The sequence below is a fragment of the Lathyrus oleraceus genome, chromosome 5 (assembly GCF_024323335.1).
Source record: "Lathyrus oleraceus cultivar Zhongwan6 chromosome 5, CAAS_Psat_ZW6_1.0, whole genome shotgun sequence".
Classification (NCBI taxonomy): Eukaryota; Viridiplantae; Streptophyta; class Magnoliopsida; order Fabales; family Fabaceae; genus Lathyrus; species Lathyrus oleraceus.
This window is the reverse complement of record NC_066583.1, coordinates 99,141,908-99,155,220: the sequence shown is the minus strand read 5'-3', so window position 1 is coordinate 99,155,220 and position 13,313 is coordinate 99,141,908.

Below are 13,313 nucleotides of genomic sequence, written 5' to 3'. Positions count from 1 at the left end.
AATTCAAGAAACTTGTATCAGTGAAAGATCACAACATAATTGGCTTAAAATATCATGATTGTCAAGTCTTGATGCAACAATTTTACTAGTGGTTATTTGTGGCATCTTGCCAAAAAACATAAAGGAAACTATAACTAGATTATGCTTATTCTTCAATGCTATATGTAATAAAGTTATTGATCCAAAATTTTGGATGATTTGGAACACGAGACAATAGTTATCTTGTGTCAATTGGAGCTTTATTTCCCTCCATCATTTTTGGAATTATGGTTCATCTACTTATTCATCTAGTCGGAAAGGTTAGATTTTATGGACCAATTTATTTAAGGGGGAATGTATCCAGTAGAGCAATACTTGAATATATTTAAAAGGTATATAAAGATATCAAGGTAGATGTACTATTTGTTAGAAGCAAGTTTTATAGGAATTCTCAAGTTTTGTCGTGATGGAAGATATGAAGGGAGAGGTACTCAAGGTTAAAATGTTAACTCAATAGTTGAGATATATTTTTTCAAACATATTTGTATATCTTGAATAACTTTGATGAAATTTGACCTTACTTATCCGCCCACAAAAGGCTTATCAAAGAAGAATTTCCCTAAATGGACTTCGTATATTCCTAAATTTAATGTAATAACTCGGAGTGCATGTGAAATTAGTAAATTTTCCTTCTATAAAAAATCAAAGGATGATTGTAGTATCATGGAAAATAATAAGGTTATGGTTAATACCAAACCCATGTACTTCTCTAATTCCAAAGATAATAATCTTGTAATGGCATCAAGATCGTACTTTGGGGTCATTGAAGAGATTTGAAAGATTAATTATATCAAATATAAAATTCCTTTATTTAAATGCAAGTGAATTGATAGTAACAATGATGTAGAAATCAATTAATTAGGATTCACACAGATTGACCTTCACAGGACAACTTATACTAACGTACATTTCATCCTTGCATCCCAAGAAAACAAGTGTTTTTATCACAAATCCTTGTGACAATAGGTGGCAAGTTATTCTCCCGAAAAACACATTCCTAATAGTGATGAAAATCAAGATTTAACTCTCAATATTTTTGAGACCCCTTCTTTCTCAATACATGTGTGTACCTCATATGAAGAAAATGATTATGATATATGCGAATCATTTGTTATGATCATCAATAAAGGATAGGAAAAAACTAGCAAGTAAATATTTTTTATTGTATGTCCATTATTAATTGTTATTTTTTATTTTTAATATTTATATTTAATATTTATATAATTGTCACTACTACAAAAAAATAGCTTCGGTGACACAATATTACAACGATCATTTTTCCAACGTTGTTATATAACAATTTTGTACGTGCATGTTTTTCATTTATTTATTAAGAAACTTTTCACCATGGTTCCTTTAAAAAACCGTGGTCATAGAGTTTGGATGACAAGTTTCGAGTCCCCGCATAAACATTTTTCCTTTTTTCAATAAAAAATAGCGTGTGTCCCTTTTTGTTTATTGTTATTTAAAAATTAAAAGTATAACAACCACGGTTGTTTAGTTCAATTGTGGTTATATGTTCCATATTGCACAAATGTTGAAGCTTGCAACCGTTATGAAATGTTTTCCCACAAAATTAAAATATTACAAGTACTTCATTTAGTTCATAACACACAGGGGTGCCCTAGAAAACGAGATGACGATGATAGTGAAATCTTCACCATCTTCATTCATTTCTGGAAACGAATATCATTTCTAGAAAGGAAATCATCATCCTCTTCGAATTACGGTACGTTATCAATCTGTTTGTCTGACGCTTTTGAACGTTTATGTTCTTCGTAAGGGTTATTTACCATTATCTCTCTTAGGCACTTCTGAATGTTAATGTTCTTTGCTAGGATGTTGTGTCTATTGACATTATAATGTGTATCATTCATGTTGCCATGTTCATGTTTTATTCAGATTTTGTGAAAATGTTTTAGGTTTATGTGTTGGATATGTTGATGTTTTATTTAGACATTATGACGCTTCTGAATATGTTTATGTTTTGGTGTTGTCATGTTCATGTTTTATTCATACAATTTCATATGCATATAATCATATTAGGTCTGGTGTTTTGGTTTTTGATGTTGTGTGTGTATCATTAGGTTGTCATTCACATTATTCTTTTGATATAAATTTTAGAATTTTTTATGAATCATAGTTGGATGAAAGCCGATAGATTATGTATGTTGTATGAGAAAGGATTTATTGAAATCCTTGAATTTTCCAAAAAAAAATGCTCCCGACAATAATGGTATCTTTTATTGTCCTTGTGTTATTTGCGGGAATATTAGAAAACAGTCAAAGAAAGAAATATTACATCACCTATGTTGTGATGGAATATGTCAAAATTATACAACATGGACGTGACATGGAGAAGTGGATAATAATTAAAATGTGACGTCACAAATGGACGAAGATGATAATGATGTGGATGATCGACTAGAAGATATGATTTATGAAATTTAAGAATCATTTATATATGAAAACACATATTTATGATACGTTATGTATCGACAAAGATGTGTCTTTATATAAGGGTTCACCAATTTTACACGATTGTCAGTGTTGTTAAAATTGTTTAATCTGAAGGTAAAAGCTGGGTGGTCGGATAAAAGTTTCACAGGTTTTCTTGATTTGTTGAAACAAATGCTACGAGAAGATAACAATTTTCCGAATCGATGTTATGAGGACAAGAAGATGTTGTGTCCAATGGATTTGGTGTATATCAAAATACATGCATGCCTTAATGATTTCATATTATACAGGAAAGAGTATGGAAATTTGGATCAATGTCCACAACATGGTGAGTCGTGCTATAAGTTGAAGAACAACAATGCTGATGATAATGACAATGTTAGTAAGAAGAGTCCTCCTGAAAAAGTGTTATGTTACTTGCCAATAATTTCGAGGTTAAAGCGACTTTTTGCTAATGCACAAGACACAAATAATATTAGATGGCATGCAAATGAAAGAAAATATGATGGAAACATTCTCCATGTAGCTAATTTTTTGCAATGGAAGAAAATTGATTCATTGTTTTCATATTTTTGCCTCGAGCCAAGAAACCTTAGGCTTGCGCTTGCCAAAGATGGAATAAACCCCTTTGGTAATATGAACACTAACCATTCTTCATGGCATGTTCTTCTCACAATTTACAACCTATCTCCTTAGTTGTGCATGAAGTGCAAGTATATGATGTTAAGTATAATGATTTATAGACCAAAACAACCTGGAAACGACATAGAAGTTTATCTAAGTACATTAATTGAGAATTTAAAACTTTTTTGGGATAAAGGTATTGACGTTGATGATGCATATACTGGTGAAATTTTAAGATGCATGCAATGTTATTTTGCATAATCAACGACTTTCCTGCATGTAACTTGGTTGAATATAGTGTCAAAAGACATAAAGTGTGTCCTATATGTGAATCTGATACCTGTTTTCACCCGCTTGAGTTTGGAAAAAAGATTGTTTACCTTGGGCATCAGAAATTTCTAAAACCTGATCATCCTTATCATAGATTGCGGAAGGTTTTTAATGGAGATCAAAAGTTTGAAAGCGCTCCTAAACCTTTAACTAGGGATCAAGTTTATCAATCACAAGAACACTTTAATGTTGTCTTTGGAAATAAAAAATACGGTCCCGTTGAGAGAAATATTTGGAAAAAGAGATCGGTGTTCTTTGATCTTCCATATTGGTCTAGGCTTGATGTAAGGTATTGTCTTGATGTGATGCATGTGAAGAAAAAAATGTGTGATAGTTTGATAGGAACACTTTTAAACATTCCAAGCAAGAATAAAGATAATAAGAAATCCAGTTTAGATATGGTGGAGATGGGTATACGACAACAGTTGGCATCAGAAGATAGAGGAAAAATACCTTATTTTCCTCCAACATGTCATGCTCCATCTAAAAAGGAAAATTAAAGTTTTTGCGAGTGTTTGCATGATATCAAAGTTCCCCAAGGTTACTCTTCAAACATCAATAAACTTGTATCAATGAAAGATCTCAAGTTAGTTGGCTTGAAATCTCATGATTGTCATGTCTTTATGCAACAACTTCTACCAGTGGCTATCTGTTGCATCCTTCCAAAAAATGTAAGAGTAACTATAACCAAATTATGCTTATTCTTCAATTCTATATGTAATAAAGTTCTCGAATTTAAAAAATTAGATGAATTAGAAGATGAGGTTGCAATAATATTGTGTCAATTGGAGATGTATTTTCCTCCATCATTTTTTGACATTATGGTTCACTTACTTGTTCATCTAGTCAGATAAATCAAATATTGTGATCCAGTTTATTTAAGGTGGATGTATTCTATAGAGTGATACATGAAGATATTTAAAGGATATGCGAAGAATCATCATCGATCAAAAGCTTCTATCGTTGAAAGGTACATCACATAAGAAGCTCTTTAGTTTTATTCAAACTATTTGTCGGAAATAGAGTCTATTGGAATTCCAAAGTCTCGTCATGCTGATAGATTTGAAGGTAGAGGTACTCAATATTTAAATGTTAAGTCAATGGGTCGGAATGTAGTACTTCAAACACATTTCTATATTTTGAATAATCTTAGTGTAGTTGAACCTTACATAGCTGCTCACAAAAAAGTTATAAAGAAAAAATATCCCCAAATGAATGACAAGTTGTTGTTGACCCGACATAACAAGGAATTCATAAGTTGGTTTAATATGAGGATGTCTAATGATGATTGTGCATCCAAGAAAATTAAATGGTTATCATACATGTCAAATTTTATTGTGATAACTTGGACGACATACGACATTTATATATTCCTTTTATACCAAAGCAAAAGTTGATCGTAGTATAATGAAAAATAGTGGAGTTATGATTGAGAACGAATCCATGTATTTCTCTAGTTCGAAAGATAAGAATCCAATTTTGGCAACTTCTGCATTCTATGGTTTCATTGAGGAGATTTTGGAGATTTATCATGCTACTTTCAAAGTGCCTTTATTTAAATGAAAATGGATTCTCAATAATAATGGTGTAAAAATTGGTGAGTTAAGATTCACACGGGTTGACCTTGGCAAGACAACTTATAACACCGAACCATACATCATGGCTACTCAAGCAAAACAAGTTTTTTATGTGACAGACCCTACAGACTTTTCGAGGAGATGGTCAATTGTTCTCAAAGGAAAACGCATTCATCTTAGTGATGATGAAAGTTTTTATATTCCTTCCACTCCTTCTTATGAAACACAAATGCCTAATTCATACGAAGAAGTTGATAGAGATGATGTACATGTTATTCGTAACGATCATCAAGAAGGCATATGGGAAAGTTAAAAAGTAAATATTTTATATTCCTCATTAATAACTTATTTTATGTTATAATTAACAATGATGTTATTTTCTAACAACTATTATTACTTGAAATTATAGGTGTTTAAAGTCAGAACACCAAGACAACAAAATAGTATTATTTGTTATAATGGTGTGCACATTATAGGTTATTTTGTGTCATTTTGGTTTTGATGTAATATACAATTTTTCGTTCCCAATAGAATTGTGTCATTCGTGTAATATAATTTTGGTCTAATTCAATTTCAAAACGGTTGTATTGTCGTTTCTAGTCTGATATGATTCAGAAATATTCAGGTTTAAAATTTGGGAATACTGTAAAATTGAACTCAGAATAATAAAAGGCATGAATGACTTGGATAGGATTCGAACTTAGGACCTATAAATTATTTCACAACGGTTGATTGAATAAACTGTTGTTATAGGTAGCACACTACCTAACTTATAACCAGGGTATGTCGCCCGTTGTGGGGACCATCATACATAGAATCACGCGCTACCTAACAACGGACGTGCGACAGTTGTTATATGTGTTTCCCAACAGTCATTATATGTGTTTTCCATAGTAGTGTGTATGTTATTGATTTTATTCTTTTTTTGCTTGAATAGATAGATGGACAATTCATCCTGTGCCTCTATTGCCATTGAGGATTCCTCTTGTCAGCAAAAGGAAATAAGAAATAATAGAAGTGCCTCAATGATGACAACATTGACAAAAGTCAGCATCACAAGCGATATAATCGAGTTAGATATGCAAATTGAGAAGTGTTATTATGAAAATGCTTCAACTTTTAGGAGTTATGTGTCATAACTTGGTCAAAAAAAATTATTATTTTGATATATGATTTGAAAAAAGTAGAAGGGGATGTGAAAAAAATATATGAAAAGATATTGGGATATTAATTTTAATTTATATAATTTGATCTTATAACTTCCACCTTTGTAAACTATATATATATATATATATATATATATATATATATATATATATATATATATATATATATATATATATATATATATATATATTGTAACACCATGTATAAGTATCTAGAATATAATACATGATATCATATGAAAGTATTGAGTCATCAAACGGATCCCAAAATACAACATGTTACGAGTTAACTCTCGATACAAGATATATTTATGTATACATAGGATAAAAATAAATTCAATCAAATTGAATAAACATTGGATAACAAAGGATGAACAAAGCTCCACCTAACTAGGTCACCTTGCTTTTACCCTTGGTCTTCTTCCTATCCTACTAATATGAAAATAATCAACAATAAAAAGGGTTAAACTACATCTCAGTGAGTCCCAACAGGCTAAAAAACTGACTCCTAAGGACCTAACACGAACACTAAAATTCTAAATTCCATAAACCATAATTCATCTTTTAGTTTATATAATAAGTCTTCTAATGATATAAAATAGTCACTAGTCACTATTCATCTAATTACTCGACACCTAACATAATTCTACGGTCTTACTCAGGGTTAGACAAACCATAACTAGCCTAGGATAGGATTTACTGTACTGCACAAATTTAATTCACTTAAACTATCATCGAGCATAATTCTAAGACTTAGGTAGGCTACAACAAATAAGAAGATACATTAGCCTGTCGTGTAATCTTATCTCAGTACCCAAGCTTTACCTAAACTGGATATAACTCCAGGTTTTCCCCTAGTTCCGAAGTCATTGTATAAGACTTTATTAAATATTTATACAACCTCTTTTCATATTCCATCTCGTAGACTTTGGAGAATCCAAAGAGAGTTTATCTCACTATAGCCGAGTACAAATTGACTTCTCAATTCTTCGACTTACGTTCGAACTTATAAATTGAATTTTGTTCCATTATTTAATGTTATGATATAAAATTAATATCATCTTACATATGCGTGTGCATATAGTGAACATAACACACACACACACACACATACTAATATAATTTGCTTAATTTTTTCTTTCTGTGCATACTTTAACATTTTTTATCTTAGGCATTGTGAGTAATACCTCGATACCATCTTTATACATGTAAGTATGATTTTAATGACGTACATAAACATATGTATTTCCCATTTTGGAGTAAAAACATTTGGTCTTCTAAGCCTTCATACATTAAAGTTGTATGTCTTAGCTTTTCAATGCATCAGACCACGTCTCAAACTGAGTTGTCTAACTTCAGTTATTTTATTTTTTCCCAAACCCTAACTCAAAATTATGGTAATGACTGGCTGGCTGCCATTCATATTACGATCAGTGTAACACCCCATTTTAATTAATCGTTATTTAATTATTTATTTTAGTTAATTGAATGATTTATTTAAATACTTATTTTATTTAAATTATGACGTGTTGGCTGGTGTCGGCATTTGTGGTGTTTGTGCTAATTTAATTAGTTTGGTGGGAATCAAATTAATTAAATGGTTAGAATTTGAGAGAATATGAGGAGTTGAGTCAATTATGTAATTTGAGGGAAGTAAATAGTGAGTGGAGAGAAGTGTAATTTTAGTCGATCAATAATAATAATAATGATAAATTAATTAGAATATTATACATTCTGAAAGTAAGAGAAATAGGGTTGGGGGAGCCTTTTTGTCAGTACGTGAAATAGAAGAGTGGAATAGAGAAACAAGAGTTAAGAGTTAGGGCTTGTAGGAGAAGGCCATTGGAGGTTGATTTTGCTGATTTTGCTAGAACCACAAGGTAATGGGGAGATTATTCAATTAAAATTGCCTAAATCATGAAATGGATGGCTCAAGCCTAAGCCTCTTCTTGCTCTTCTTCGTAGCATAAGGCTTTGGCACTACAATATCTTGGCACGATGCAGGTGCGATAGTACCTGCTGAGGCAAAGACTTTGGATTTATTGGGAAATGATTGAGAGGAACCTGAAGCCTCTCCTTCACTGTAGAATTAAGACTCTTTCTGCGGAGACTAACAAAAATGGAAGTTAGACAAAAAATAAGATAGGTAACAAGAGAACCGATAAATCGGTATAAACTAGTGCTCCTTGGCTAGTGGAATCTTCAAGGGGAGTTTGCCTCACACCTCGATGCTTGGAATGATCGACACCAGAAGAGGCGGCGGGTTTCACCTTAACCTGAAAAGGAATATAGGTAAAAAAAAAACCTATATGAACGAAGAACTCAAATCCAAAAGAAGAAATTTTGTAGTCCTACCTTTGGAGCCTTTGGGGTAGCATTTACTAAGAAAGTTAGTCATAATGACTGACAATAAGCATGACTGAAGTGACATGGCACAAAATATGATCAATGATAAAGTAGTTACAAACAATTCCACTTTTCTCCCTCCAAATGTGGGCCGACGGTGACATGTTTGGGGGGGGGGGGGGCATCTGTTACACTTGGATTTTTATTTACTAGAAAGTCAACAAAGAATGTCAATGAAAAGACGTTTACTAAAGAAATATTAATGAAGTGTCTTTAAGAGAAGCACTAATGATGAGTTATCAAGCCAACGACGAAGGCTCGACCGAGCCATTGACACAGCGAGATATGGTTTGGAGGATGCTCATGAGTAAAGCCCTAAGATCCAGATCGTTGGGGAAACATGTCTAGAGAAGGACAATCGATATGAGCCCTCATTCCATAAAAAAGACCAATTGAGTAAAACAACATGGTATAAAAGACTTGGTAATTTTGTAATTCTCAGAGCTTTGATAGGTGTCATCAATAACACGTCGGAGCACTTGTCGTCAAAAGATCGTGAAGTGGAAGAAGTGGAAAAGAAGTTACCACTCAACGTGGGTTACAAGCAGATAACATCTTGGAAGACACGTAAGCACAAGAACTTGAAGGACAAAACTGTAAAACATGTATGCGTCTGCGTCCACCTTTTTTTAATCTTGTTGTCTCCTTAAACGGAACATGTAATTTTTCTTTTGCTCTATTTAACATTATTTACTACATTTTACCTTATCATTTATCATAACTTGACTTCATTTAAAGTCTTTTGTTACGGTGCATTCAATTCACACGCACGCGTGTTCACACAAATTATTTGCACAAATTGCTTTGGAGATTTTTCGAGTTAATCTCATAGACCTTCAAACTCGTGATTGTTTACCAAAAACATCGGTAAACACCTGTTGATGAGGTTTACCATGTTTTCCATATGTTGTGTTTGGATACATTTGGGAAACATATCATTCATTGTGTGGAGCTTCTAGGATTCAAATATTGATATGTCATTATTAGGGACGTATGTCTTATTTGATATATTTCAGCATGATGGAGTATATGTGAAGAAAGAGACGACTGTAAATTTCTTGATTGTCCCACAGGAGGGGAGATTGACACTTAGGCCAACAAAGATTCTGGTGTACGAATGGATAGGAGGAAAACATGCATGTATAGACTTGACTGACATTTTTCCACTGGTGGGACTGAGGACTGAAGGTTTTACTGTGGAACAAGGCTCTCTAAGTCACTTCAAGTAAAGTAGTAAAGCATGAGGAAGCGTGTTCCGAGAATCGACATACTTTCATACCATTTGCCTTAGATATTTTATGATTTTCTAACAACATAAATAGTGAATCTTTTACTGAAAATGTAAAAGCTTATGCATATCAATACTGGAATTTAAAAAATAATAATAACTTTGCTAACCAAACATAAATAACGACAATCCAACTTCTTTACATTATATTAGTGTAATATTATTATATCAATAAAAATTTGACAAATTCTCCACAAGAAATATAAATTTATTATATTTTTAAAAATATCAACCGATTGAACTAAACCAAACCAATTTATTATTCATCAGTTTTGTTTCATTTGAATTTTATGAATTTTTTTTTTAATATCCAGTTTTTTTAAAAAAAATTCAAAAATAAACATTTTTTCAAAAAAATTACAAAAATGGGCAATTTTTGCCCTAATTTTGTACATGGGCGCCACCCTAGATGGCGCCTACCTTTAAAGGGTAGGGCAAGTCGCCACTAGGAGTGGCGCCTACACTCTTTTTCCTTTTTTTTTTTTTAACATGTTTTTTTTTTTAATTTATGAATTTAGATTTATTATAAATTATATAAATTTATATTAATACATATATATAAATAAAATTATTTACAAGATTAATATATATATATATATATATATATATATTAATTTATATATATATTAATTTAATTTATAAGTAATTAATATTATTTATAAATTTTTGGGAAAATTAGGGTTAATCATGTTAAGGTTAATTTATCAAGTGCGACACTAATTAGGGTTAAGTAGATTGGTGTACAACCCAGATCTTTTCCTATAAATAAAGTGTTATTTCGTTGCATTTTCTTCACCACTATTTCCTATCACTTTCTCTATCAAGTTGAGTTCATGGCATCCCCAAGACCGTCGTCATGGCAGCGAACATCATCAAGGCGCCCGGATCCTGAACAAGTAATCTTAAAAAGGGATGGGCATGTTATTTTCTCGCCTTTGAAACCCCCAATGGAGATGAAATTTTGGAACATCCGTTCGTTGGACCAACTAAAAAGGTCCTTGATGTCTTGGTTAGAGGGAGATTACCAACCTGGTGAAGTCATCAGAAGGATTCAGAGGCTTAGAACAAGGTTCTCATTTGAAACTGGAGAAACGATACGTTGGTGGGTTGAAGTTGAAAGCGACATTGATTGCATCCAAATGATGCATGGATCAGACGACATAGTGTTAACTGTTGTAATTTCTTAGATTTTAATGGTTGTTTGTCATGTTGTTGTTGTATTTGTTATTGTTCTAGTACTTGTTCTTGTTTTAGTACTTGTTTTTGTTCCAGTATTTGTTTTTGTTTTAGTAATTGGTGTTGTAATGTTAGATGTTTGTGTTTGTTGTTCAAGTGTCATCTTCTATTTGGAATAAAAAGTAAACTTTAATGATAAATAGCATTGGTACACAGATTTATGAATATGAAAACTAAGTTGTGGAACTAGATCCACGATATGGACATTTGTTCTTATTATGCCCTAGTTGTCTACATATGCTACACTTCCTCTGCATTTTCTCTGCAACGTCCATTTCAGTTCTAATGCGCCTGCTATTTGGGCGACCACTTTTATTCCGCCGCATTGATTCGTTGTGCCAAACAATTTCCCCGTCATACTCTGGCCAATACGCCTCCAATGCTACCACCGGAAAGGGATTGTCGTATACATTGAGCAATGTTGCAACTTTGTAGATGGGAGACACTAGCGATAATGCATCGAAGTGGCTGTGTGAACACGCTGCAATGACATGGGAACAAGGCATACGATAGGCCTGAAATTGACCACAGTCGCACCAACGGTCTGGTATTAGGACCCTATACTCTTGTCTGGGCAGCCCTTGGTTGTGGTCAATTGTTTCCTTGACACTAAAAGTGTGGCCATGGCGGTCGAATTCCGTAACCCGATGGCTGCTGGCTTTGGCAGATTCCTGCCTCATAAACTTCATGCAGGCATCACTATATACTTGACTCGTCTGCAACACTTCATGCCAGCGCCTGCCTCTTGTTACGAACAACGTTGCCATCCGAAAATAGGTCGCACTCACCAATGCGGTTACCGGGAGGTTACGTATGCCCTTAAAGACGCCATTCATTGATTCCACAAGATTTGTTGTCATGTGGCCCCACCTCACCCCATCGTCGTATGATCTAGTCCACTTTGCTCTGTCGATATTATCGATCCACCTCCCTGCATCAGAATTTGCCAACACTATTTCCCGGCGGTAGTATTGGAATCCAGGTTGGTTTAATGCATACCCCGCGTTTATTAAATGTTGCTTCAAGAAGTTATCCTTGAACTCTCGCATAAAATTTTGAGCAATATGCCTGATGCAGTAGACATGGGTAGACGGGGGGTCATGCCAACCATTTGCTGGATTATTGTATGCACTGTCTATTGAAGCGTGCCTGTCAGAAATCACACAGATGCCAGCTTGTGGAGTCACGTGCGTTCGGAGATTCTTAAGGAAGAAACTCCAAGCAGCAGCCGTTTCTCCTTCTACCAATGCAAAGGCTATTGGGAAAATATTAGAATTTCCATCTTGTGCGACCGCCATCAGTAACGATCCTTTGTATTTCCCATACAGCCAAGTTCCATCGACTTGAACAAGTGGTTTGCAGAATGTAAAACCGATGATGCAGGGACGGAATGCCCAGAAAAGTCTATGGAATATTCCATTACCTTCTAGACGAGTTCCGTCAGGGGATTGTGCCGGCAAGGTCTCCATTATAGAAACCGTCCCAGGTGAATACAATCGTAGTGCAGCCAGGTAGCGTGGTAGTTGTTTGTATGATTCCTCCCAGTTACCGTATACCAGTTCAATTGCCTTGGTTTTCGCTAACCAAGCCTTTCTGTATGACGGTGTATATTTGAAAACAGCCACACAATGGGAGATAATTGTTTTGACCTTCAGTGACGGGTCAGCCTCAACTAGAGGTAATATGGAATGGTAGATCATATCATGGCTAAGTTTGCGATGATCCTGTGCCATGTTGGTGTTGACGCAAATGTGAGCTTGAGAAATGGACCCTATCACCCACGCATTATGTTTCTTCTTGTACGATGCCATCAACCTATACCCACACTCCGGATTTTTGCATACAATAACGTATCTTTCCGGATTTGATTTGATAACATCGTAGTCAACACAGTTTTTCAAGTGCCAGTTCTTTATTGCTAACAGACACTCTTCCTTGGTCCGAAATTGGTCACCCTTCTTTAAGTCCTCATCAGATCTCATATATGGGTTGTAGAACATATCTGATGAGGGCTCATCCTCGCCCAAGTTAAGTGTTGTGAAGTGCGCAGGCGGTGAGTAGCGTTGCGCTATAGGTATTTGAACTTGGTCTTCGTCTTCAGAATCACGGTTCACCAAGTCATCAACCACGTCTTCAGCATCATCAACCACATCGTCTTCAACGTGGTGCTCAACATCTTGTTCGTCA